The sequence below is a fragment of the Rattus norvegicus genome, chromosome 5 (genome assembly GCF_021556685.1).
Source record: "Rattus norvegicus strain SHRSP/BbbUtx chromosome 5, alternate assembly SHRSP_T2T, whole genome shotgun sequence".
Classification (NCBI taxonomy): domain Eukaryota; kingdom Metazoa; phylum Chordata; class Mammalia; order Rodentia; family Muridae; genus Rattus; species Rattus norvegicus.
Genome location: NC_141538.1, coordinates 34566448 through 34578289, shown reverse-complemented (window position 1 = coordinate 34578289; position 11842 = coordinate 34566448). Strand labels below are relative to the sequence as shown.

Here is an 11842-nt window from a genome sequence, read left to right as displayed (position 1 = left end):
GCTGGAAATCTGCTTCTTCTATTTCTATTTTTCTTAGCTTTGTTCTTTTAATAGGGTCCTACATTTCATGGATGTTTTGTGCTAGGAACTTTTTAAATTTAATATTTCCTTTGGGTTATTTACCAATTTCTTCTACTATAACTTCTATGCCTGAGATTCTTTCTTCCATCTCTTGAATTCTATTGGTGATGCTTAAGTCTGCAGTTCCTATTCAGTCACCTAGATTCTTCCATTTCTGGGATTCCCTCATTTTGTGTTTTCTTTATTGCTTCTATTTCCATTTTCAGGTCTTGAACAGTTTTATTCATTTCCTTCACCTGTTTGATTTCCTAGATTTCTTTAAGGAATTTGTTCATTTCCTCTTTAAGGGTTTGTATCATCTTCATATGATTGGATTTAAAGTCATTTTCTGTCTGTTCAAATATCCAGGGTTTGCTATAGTATGATAGCTGGACTTTGGTGGTATCATATTGCCCTGACTGTTTTTGATTGTGCTCTTTGGCTTCTAATTATCTGTGGGAATGGGTTATTATAGGTTTATTGATGATTTCTGACTTTATTTTTATTGGATGGATGTTTTTCTTTTGCATTCTGTTTCCCTTTTGGTCCTCTGGAATAAGTGGCCTATGCTTCTGGTGACCAGAAAGTCTTCAAATTTAGTAACATGTCTCCATTGAGCTTTTGATACTTGGGTGATCTCTGGAGTTTTGGTTGTTTGATTTGTCTCTGGAGTTTTAGGGTTCTGAAAACTGGCTTCGTCTTTGGGGTTCTTGATACTGATGTGGCTCCTGGTGTTCCAGTTACCTGGGACTCCTGGGGCTCCTAGTGCCAGCATGGCCTCAGAGTCTTCTGTTGGGGTTGTGGGCTAGGATTTGGAGCCCAGGGGAGAAGATTCATCTAATGTTTATCTATGCTAGTGACATATATTTTTGATAAGTGTAAACAGTAATCAATCTTATTGTCCAGCAGAACAAATTTTTCCTTATTATATCTTTTCATAGCATGGAACTTAAAAGAGAACTTGCATGTTGTCAGTTTTTGTCCCCCACCCTGTGTGTTCTGGGGAATGACCTCAGGTTCTCAAACTTGGGAGCAAATGCTTTTCCCTGGTAAGCCATCTCTCTGGGCTCAGGAATTTATTCTTTTAGAGATTTAACAACTGGTTTGCCAATATAGTATATCTTGTATTATTTATATAAGTAATGTAATTGACAGTGAATTACATCTGAAAAGTGTTTTGTGTAAATCTGACATCTTTAGAATTGCATTGAGATTTTCTTTGAAAAATCTAACATAATAAAATTGAAAGAGAACAGGGAGGAGCAATGGGAGGGTTTAAATGGAGTAAAGGCAACAGAAAGATGTTTAAGTAAAATACTGTCTCAAAAATAAACAAAAGAGGCTGGCATGCTAAACACTTCAGTTAGGGAGTCTAGTCCCAACCTTCAGCAAATGTTCACAGTTTCTTTATAGAAAATTTATGCGGTTCTTTGGCTTATCTTAGGAATAATATAGGAATAATATAGGAATAATAATAATTATAATAATAATAAATAAAAATTCTTAATTTTAAGAATATTGTGAATAGGACTATTTCTCTTCACCATGTACTTTATTTTTTGAGTTGTCTTGAAGGCTTTGATGTGGTTGTATCATGGGAAGATCTCTGTGACAACAGTCTCTTCTGGGTAGGCACTGTGTCAAGCTTGTTATTTACTGGTCAAGAGTTGGATTTCATAATTTTTCTCTCCCTTTTCTATCAAGTTCAGAGGGAAATATGTGAAAATTTCTATGTATGTTCATGGCTTTCTTTTTTATTTAATATTGAGTTTTTAGTTTCTAAAGCTTGTCATTTTTACAAAACAACACAATGAAAAGCAAGTCCTAAATCCCTGCAAAGTTTGTACAATTTCTGTGCCTTTTATGATTATGATATTGACATCTTATGCAAATACTAAACACAGGCAGATTGTCCTGCTAACCAAAGGCATTCAGGTGTTTTGTTTGGGGGTGACTTTATAAAATTAACTTTTTATTGTACCAGTTGTTTTTTTCCAAGAAGTAATTTTATCTGTTAGACCCAATGAAAATATTTTATAGTTTCACGTTTGTTATTTAAAAAAACATTAAGCTGAAACACATAATGAGTACTTGTTTTATTTGTGGGAGTTCAAGGCAACAAAACTCAGCTTTATTTGTGTGTCATAAATATGAAATGTCCCAAGGTACAAGCACACCTGTTCTCTGACTTCAGTGATTTTTCAGAAAAAGTTTTTTGTTTATTCCCCTTAGTTTTTAAAAGTTGATGTTATTTGGAAAAGATGATTTTTTTTCTGTAGACTGTTTTTTAATTATGAAGGGTTGAATTTGGAACATTTTGATGCATGTTTATAGTGTAGTTTGAACACATTCCCATCCCATTTCTATTCCTCTGCCCTACTTAGTATTATCCTGCTCACTACTTTCCTACATTCCCCAGGGTATGCATATGCAAAACCACAACTCTTACTGCTAAGGGGCTAAGCCATAGTTTATTCTGCAGCCAAATATAAATGACCATGGCCTAGGAGCATGTATTTAGGTTATTCCAAATTCCATGTTCCCATGTAAAAGCAATTCCATGATAATTTTTTATAGTCTTAGGATAAAGAAAGTTGTAAGTCAAGGTAATTTTCACATTATAAAAAATTCAGCAAGGATAATTGCAGAAGGAAAAACCTTGCTATAGATCTTACAAGTCATTGGTCTGCATTTTCAGCATCTTGGTTGTTGTAAACTAGGTTCTTGTTAAATTAATATATTCCAAAATGGTTTTTATCTGTTAGACACAGGATCATAGGTTCTACAAACATGTGGGCAAAGAGTGGTTATTAGATGGCCAGAGATAGACAAAGATAAATTATAACCAACCTCTGGAATGTACCATTCTGAACCCCGTATATTCATCAAAGGTTTAGTCAGTCGTCCTCGTAGAAGAGTCCACTTTGAAGATGCAGATGCCTTTTGGAAAATTTTGTTTGCAAGAGTTTTCCTTTCTATGTGGCCAACTAGCCACAGGACTTAGAAAACATAGATCCGTCTGGCTCCCAAATCCATGAGTTTTCCTACAGTAGTTCAGTAATTTTTATAATGAGTTTATTGAATAGCTATAATTTCTTATTACATACTTAATGAGAACCTGGCAAAACAATTACTAATAGCTTGACTGAATATAATTACTTTTAATTATGTCTTGCTATTTTAGATTTTCAGTCAGAAAAACAAATCAATTATATTTGTTCCTTCCTTCCTTCTTTCCATTCTCCATCTCTCCTACCCTAGCTCCCTCCTGTCCTCCTTTCCTCCCTCCCTTCTTCCATCCTTTCTTCTTTCTCTCACTTCTAGTAGAAATTAACCTCAAATTCGTTATGTAGGCAGAGATGACCTTTAATCCTTATTCTCCTGCCTTCACCTCACAGATGCTGAGAATTATAGATATGTATCACCACACTAGTTTTATATGGAGCAATGGATGGAACATGGTGTTTCATGCACACAAAGGCAAATACTTTATAATCACATAACATTTTGTATGCAATTTAAGGAGGCTCCATGAATTTTTCTGTTACTTGTCAGTTGAACTCAGGATAATATTGTATTAGAAGACATTTGATAAATAATTTTCTTAAAACATTATGCTTTTCTTGAGACTGGAGTTTAATGATGTATATGTACTATGGACTTGAGGTGATATTGTTAACTAAGAGGAAATATGACTTCCTCATATATTTGTATGTATGTATGTATGTATGTATATCATCTAATCTGATATGTCTTTCTGAAATAATTATATTTTAACCACTGTAGTCTTCTTTCCTTACCTTTTGTTCTCTACATTTCATTATGTGACCTTTCTTTCGAATTTTATTCTCTATATCACACCTAATCTCTATATTCTATATTAAATTACAAATAATTTCGATGACCTCACATACAGCTCATTATGACACAATCATTTAGTTCATTAATTCACAATCATTTAATCATTCAACTCATTAGAGAATAATTTAAAGGGGCTGTTTTTATACACTAATGTCTACTATTCTTTGTCCATGCATCTGGGTTTGGAAAATTATTGGGTAGGACTTATAATTAAACATTCTTGAAGACGTTGTTGACAGTATGTCATGAAAAATAATTCAGTGGAAGAGGAACATGTTAATCATTACTGTATCCAATGGTCAGACAGGTTATAGAACACAGTTGAAACATTATTCCTTACTAAAATTCCTTTAGCCTATTCAATCGTTTTACTGGTTACTGATGGTGGTGTACTAATGAACTGTTGATGTTACTGAATAAATTCATTGGTTCACTATTTCTTTGACTAACAAGTAATGCTCTTGATGGATAGTGGCCATGCATAATTGATTTTTGTGAGAATTTGTCAGATCAGGTTCTGTAGCTACATCTGAAGTTAGACATAGGACATTTAAATAAAGATCTTAATTACTCTGATATGAAAACCCAAGTCATCGCAAATCAGTCATGAGATAAATGCAGTTGTGACTTGTTTGGTTTGGACTGGTGGTATTTGATTATAGTTTGAAGTCTCAAACATATAAAAAATGAAAGGGGGAGAAAGCTGAACTCCTAGAAGTGTGGACAATCCTGAGACCTCAGGGGAGACCACCACTTCTGCCCACTTCAGCTCAAATTCCAGGTCCAAGAAGAAACTGCATAATGGCCTCTGGATAAAGGAATATAGGAACAGTCAATGGCAGGAACCGGCTGGTTTCTTCCTGAGCCCAGAACAGAACTGAACTGGTCCCACAGCTCCCTGCATCCAAATTCTGTGGGGTAGAGAACTGGACCCTCAGAAGTGTGGACGATCCTAAGAATTCAGAGAAGACAACTACTTTCTACCCACATACCTGATCCAAGAGGAAATCGCCTAGTGCCATCTGTGCCCTCTGGGCACAGGGACCTAGGAACAGTCAGAGGCAGGACCCTTCCAGTTTTTGCCTGCACCAAGAGCTGAAAGCCAGTCACCAGGAGCACCTACACATCTGAGAGCAGAGGTAAGACCAACTCTTCTGCACCAAGCAACCCACCAGAGGCTTCAGGTCACACAAACCCAGGAGCAGCTCTCCGTTCCCAGATCTGGCTGAAAGATCCTATCTGATCACCATAGACTAAGGCTGGTCTTCAATAACAACAAAAACAACAGAAAAACCACTATACATGGAAGTTGAACAATGCTCTATTCAATGGAAGAAATAAAGAAAGAAATTAAAGACTTCTTAGAATTTAATGAAAATAAAGGCACAACATACTCCCACTTATGGGGCATAATGAAAGCAGTGCTAAAAGGAAAACTCATAGATCTGAGTGCTTCCAAAGACAAACAGGAGAGAACATACATTAGCAGCTTGACAGCACAATTAACACCTCTAGAACAAAAAGAAGCAAAACACTGAAGAGGAATATAAGGCAGGAAATAATCAAACTCAGGGCTGAAATAAACCAAGTAGAAACAAAAAGGACTATACAAAGAATCAACAAAACCAAGAGCTGGTTCTTTGAGAAAATCAAAAAGATAGATAAAACCCTTAGCCACACTAAACAGAGGGCACAGAGAGTGTGTCCAAATTAACAAAATCAGAAATGAAAAGGGAGACATGGCAACAGAATCAGAGGAAATTAAAAAATCATCAGATCCTACTACAAAAGCCTATATTCAACAAAACTTGAAAATCTGCAGGAAATGGACAATTTTTTTAGACAAATATCTGGGACCAAAGTTAAATCAGGAACAGATAAACCATCTAAAGAACCCCATAACTCCTAAAGAAATAAAGGCAGTCATTAAAAGTCTCCCAAGCAAAAAAAGTCCAGGACCAGATGGGTTTAGTGCAGAATTCTATCAGACCTTCATAGAAGACCTCATACCAATACTGTTCAAATTATTCTACAAAATAGAAACAGACAGAACACTGCCAAATTCCTTCTATGAAGCCACAATTACTCTTATACTGAAACCACACAAAGACCCAACAAAGAGAATTTCAGACCGAGTTCCTTTTTGAATATTGACACAAAAATACTCAATGAAATTCTTGCAAACCTAAACCAAGAACACATCAAAACAATCATCCATCATGATCAAGTAGGCCTCATCCCAGGTATGCAGGTGTGGTTCAATATTCAGAAATGCATCAACATAATCCACTATAAACAAACTGAAAGAACAAAACCACATGATTATTTTATTAGATGCTGAGAAAGGATTTGACAAAATTCAACACACCTTCATGATAAAAGTCCTGGAAAGATCAAGAATTCAAGGCCCATACCTAAACATAGTAAAAGCAATATACAGCAAACCAGTAGCTAACATTAAACTAAATGGAGAGAAACTTGAAGCAATCCCACTAAAATCAGGGGCTCCCTCTCTCCACTTATTCAATACAGTTCTTGAAGTTCTAGCCAGAGCAATCAGACAACAAAAGGAGGTCAAAGGGATACAAATTTGAAAGGAAGAATTTGAAATATCACTATTTGCAGATGATATGATAATATGCTTAAGTGACCCCAGGAGTTCCACCAGAGAACTACTAAGCCTGTTAAACAACTTTAGCAAAGTGGCTGGGTATAAAATTAACTCAAACACATTAGTAGCATTCCTATACTCAAAGTATAAACAGGCTGAGAAAGAAATTAGGGAAATGACAACCTTCATAATAGTCCCAAATAATGTGAAATGCCTCGGCATGACTTTAACCAAGCAAGTGAAAGTACTGTATGATATGTCCTTCAGGTCTCTGAAGAAAGAAATTGAAGATCTCAGACGATAGAAAGACCTCCCATGCTCATGGATTAATATAGTAAAAATGACCATTTTATCAAAAACAATCTACAGGTTCAATGCAATCCCCATCAAAATTCCAATTCAATTCTTCATAGAGTTAGAAAGAGTAATTTGCAAATTCATTTGGAGTAAGAAAAAACCCAGGAGAGCTAAAACAATCTTCAGCAATAAAAGAACTTCTGGGGAAATCAACATCCCTGACCTCAAGCAGTATTGCAGAGCAATAGTGATAAAAACTGTATGGTATTGGTACAGAGACAGGCAGATAGATCAGTGGAATAGAATTGAAGACCCAGAAATGAACTCACACACCTGTGGTCATTTGATCTTTGATAAAAGGAGCCAAAACCATCCAATGGAAAAAAAGATAATATTTTCAACAAATGGAGCTGGTTCATCTGGAGGTCAGCATGTAGAATGAAAATTGATCCATTCTTATAACCATATACAAAGCTTAAGTCTAAGTGGATCAAGGACCTCCACATCAAACCAGATACCATCAAATTAATAGAAGAAAAAGTGGGGAAGTATCTCGAACACATGGGCACTGGAGAAAATTTCCTGAACAGAACACCAATGGCTTATGCTCTAAGATCAAGAATCGACAAATGGGACCTCATAAAACTGCGAAGTTTCTGTAAGGCAAAGGACACTGTCATTAGGACAAAAGGGCAACCAACAGATTGGGAAAAGATCTTTACCAAGCCTACATCCGATAGAGGGTTAATATCCAACATATACAAAGAACTCAAGAAGTTAGACTTCAGTGAGCCAAATAACCCTATTGAAAAATTGGGTAGAGTGCTAAACAAAACATTTTCAGCTGGGGGATATCGAGGGGCTGAGAAGCACCTAAAGAAATGGTCAGCATCCTTAATCATCAGGGAAATGCAAATCAAAACAACCCTGAGATTCCAACTCACATTAGCCAGAATGGCTATGATCAAAAACTCAGGCTGGTGAGGATGTGGAGAAAGAGGAACACTTCTCCATTCTTGGTGGGATTGCAAACTGGTACAACCTCTCTGGAAATCAGTCTGGAGGTTCCTCAGAAAATTGAACATTGCACTACCTGAGGACCCAGCTACATACCCAAATGATGCTCCAACATATAACAAAGACACATGCTGCACTATGTTCATAGCAACCTTATTTATAATAGCCAGAAGCTGGAAAGAACCCAGATGCCCTTCAACAGAGGAATGGATACAGGAAATATGGTACATCTACACAATGGAATATTACTCAGCTATCAAAAACAATGACTTCATGAAATTCATAGGCAAATGGAATGAACTAGGAAATATCCTGAGTAAGGTAACCCAATCACAGAAAATAAGTGGCTGTTAGTTCAAAAGCTCGAATTACCCAAGATACAATCCACAGACCACATGAAGCTCAAGAAGAAGGATGACCAAAGTGGGGATACTTCACTCCTTCTTAAAAGGGGAACAAAAATATTCATAGGAGGGGATATCGAGGCAAAGTTTGGAGCAGAGACTGAAGGAACGGCCATTCAGAGCCTGCTCCACATGGTTATACAGCCCATATATATCTTCCACCAAAACTCGAGAAGATAGATGAAGCTAAGAAGTTCGTGCTGACAGAAGCCTGAGATAGCTGTCTCCTGAGAGACACGGCCAGAGCTTGTCAAATACAGAGGCGAATGCTAACAGCAAACCATTGAACTGAGAACAGCTAACCCATTGGAAGTATTAGAGAAAGGATTGAAAGAGCTAAAGGGGCTTGCAACTCAATAAGAACATCAATGCCAACCAAGCGGAGTTCCCAGGGTCGAAACCGCTACCCAAAGACTATACATGGACTGACTCATGGCTCCAGCTGCATATGCAGTAAAGGATGGCCTTTTTGGGCACCAATGGAAGTAGAAGCCCTTGCTCCTGCCAAGGATGGACTTCCCCTGACCCCCAGTGTAGGGGAATGTCGGGAGGGGGCGGGATGGAGGGTGGATGCGGAGGGGAACACTCTCATAAAAGAAGGGGAGAGGGATCCGTTATGGGGCTTATGTCTAGGAATCTGGGAAAGGGATTAAAATTTGAAATGTAAATAAAAACATATCCAATAAAAGAAAAGAAATCGAAGAGTTCTGCAGAAAATACGGCAGTTTGTTTTTCACACTAGAAGTGAGCGTTCTGTCATCACTAGGTCTCTACCGTCTGAATTTCAGCTGGACTCATCTTTGAATGCACTTTGTTTTTTTTTTTTTTTATAGAGATGAAGATGAATGATTTCTGGTGCATCTTTTCAAATGAAGGAAAGTGATGAGAGAATGGCATACAGGGAAAAGCACATTTCTTACTAAAACAAAATGTTATCCTTGTTTTTATGTAAACCGTACTTCTATCCCCAAGCAACAACTTAAAAATACTATTAGAGGGCTGGGGATTTAGCTCAGTGGTAGAGCGCTTACCTAGGAAGCGCAAGGCCCTGGGTTCGGTCCCCAGCTCCGAAAAAAAGAACCAAAAAAAAAAATACTATTAGGTGAACAACCATATTAGGAAATACGATTAATAAGTGGAAATCCTGTCCAATGAGAAACGTAAGGACTTGAGAAAACTGGGTCCTACCTTTTCAATTAAAAAATCTGAGTAGTATCTCTGTAAGATTCAGATAAGTAATAACTGCAAATATTTTCTGGGTATTAGAAATATTTTTTTGCTCATTTTTTTTGAGATAGGGTCTCCCAATAGTGGCCTAGGTCATCTCACTGTGAATCAAAGGAGGAACTGCAGTTCTCTTTGCTTGACCTCCTGAGTGATTACACGTGTGAACTGTCACACCTCGCTCTAGAAATATTCCTTTTAAATAGATGAGGAATTTGTAAAAAGAAATTGCAGAAAGTATTATATGTCCTATCAGGAAATAATAAATTAGTAAATCTAATTTCAACCAGCAATACTAGCTTAGAATATTGAAGAAATAGCTGAGAACCTCATGTAGAATTTGATAGAGGACTTCAGTCAGTGCCTAATATAGTTGATGAACACCCATACATACTAAGTACCACCAGGCTAGCTACATCCATGTACGGTATAAATAATATCAACGATATTGAAGACGTTTTGGGCACAGTGCTCCTCTGTAGGAGGCACATCAGAAAACAAACTGTGTTGAGGAGCCTTGACACACTAGACTTTCAGCAAATATTAGGATTAGATTATAGGTGGTACCCGCATAGAAGTATGTTAATACCAAACGCTCATGAGATCTCAGGTGATGAAATCTGTAGGGGTGCATTGCCATTTTTCAGGTACTAGTTGGTATCAAGAGGTTAGCAAAGATGGTTTCTGTCTTGGAGTAAATAAGTAAGACTTCAACCTGAAAGTGATCCTGTGACTTGCACACTAGAGCTTTGCCTGAGGCATTGCAGACACATTGCAATGCTGTGTGACATAGAGACGACTCATTCATGGTGCTTTGGGGTTTTTAGAAGATATAGTGGCAGGAGAGAGAGAGGGGAGGGGAGGGAAAGGGAGGGGAGGGAAGGAGGGAGGATGGTAAAGAAACTGTTCATGCTCCAGCTCTTTAGAGATCAATGGATTGTAACTCTTGATTTTTCTGGTTGATGTTAAAATTGACCTGCAAACTGTGAAAGGACTTGCCCAACAGTTACAAGTAATTGAATATACCATGTCAAGCAAATAATACATCTCTGAGGAACTCATCTGACAAAGAGGGTTTAGTTTCTATTCCTCTGATGGAAATGGCTTCATGAAGTGACAGCTACAGATTACACTGTACAGTTTGAATATTGAAGTTGTGACAATTCAGGAGAATTCTCTGTGATTTTTAAGATTTGCAAAAATGACTTGACATTGTTTTAACAAAACTATGCTTTCCAATTAAAATCATGTGAGCAGGGAGACTCTGGAGGAATTTACTGAACTGAAGGAATATGTTGCTAAAAACTGAATAGCTTTTCTGGGATGCTGGATCCCATCCAATTGTGTTCCTAATAGTATAAACATTGTACAAAGATTGTAGGCATATTACAATGGATTTATGCTTGTGAATTGAACAAAAATGAAGAAAAAATTTCAATGAAGAGTATAAAACTACAGTCTATGCTACATGGTCAAGATAAAATTTACAGTTAGACAAGGTCATCTGGGTGTGACTTCTGCCTTTTTCTTCTTTTTTCTTTTCTTTTTTGTTTTTTATTGGCTAGTTTATGTACGTATTTGGATTTCAAATGTTTTTCCCTTTCCAGGTCTCCCCTTCTCCCTTCCCCTCTCCCCTTGGTTCTATGAGGATGCTCACCCCCCACTCCCATCTCAACATCCTGTGACTTCTGATCTTAATGTGTTTATCGAATATATGATTTATTTGTACTCTTCTCTATAACCCATGTTTGCATGATTATCTGTGACATATCTAATAAAAATTATAATTTGTTTTCAGATCCTTTAATACAAGTCTTCATATAAAAAACAATCTTATTATTTATGAGTATCATAGGCAGCCTGCTAAACCATGCACTGGGCTCTTCTGGAAGCTCACAAAGCCATGAAGTGTTTTTAATTAATTAATTGTTTGATTAATTTTTGTTACTGTGTTTATACATTGAGCAGTTGATGTCTTTCAACAATTTTCTTTTTCTTCTTCTTTTTTCTTTTTCTTCTTTTTTCTTTCTTCTTCTTCTTGTACTCACTTTTAATGATGATATACCATAAAGTATAGCATACCAGCCATCTTAAAGGAAGACTTTACTTTTGCATGGTGTTTGGCTGTGTAAATTACTGACTGAAGAACACAGTATTCAGCCATGCCTTAGTTTTCTTATTTTCTAAATGCCTTCCTAAGTGATGAATTGAATTAGAAACTCTTGCCTCAGAGTTTTCCTTGAGAAAATGACAAGAACCAATTTGGCTTTGCCCTCTAAATGCCTTTAAAATAATGACCAGAAACTGGTGCTGGCTGATCTTTCTGGATGGACATGGCCTGATTAGTGTATTTGCCATGACAATGGCC

General features: G+C 36.9%; 1 non-coding gene across 1 annotated transcript; it reads right to left on the bottom strand.

The window, feature by feature from the left end:
• Positions 1-11510: 11510 nt before the first annotated feature.
• On the bottom strand, positions 11511-11640 carry LOC148005689 (small nucleolar RNA SNORA15). Its single transcript, XR_015621563.1, has one exon. It is a non-coding gene; the product is annotated as a small nucleolar RNA SNORA15 (small nucleolar RNA).
• Positions 11641-11842: the final 202 nt, after the last annotated feature.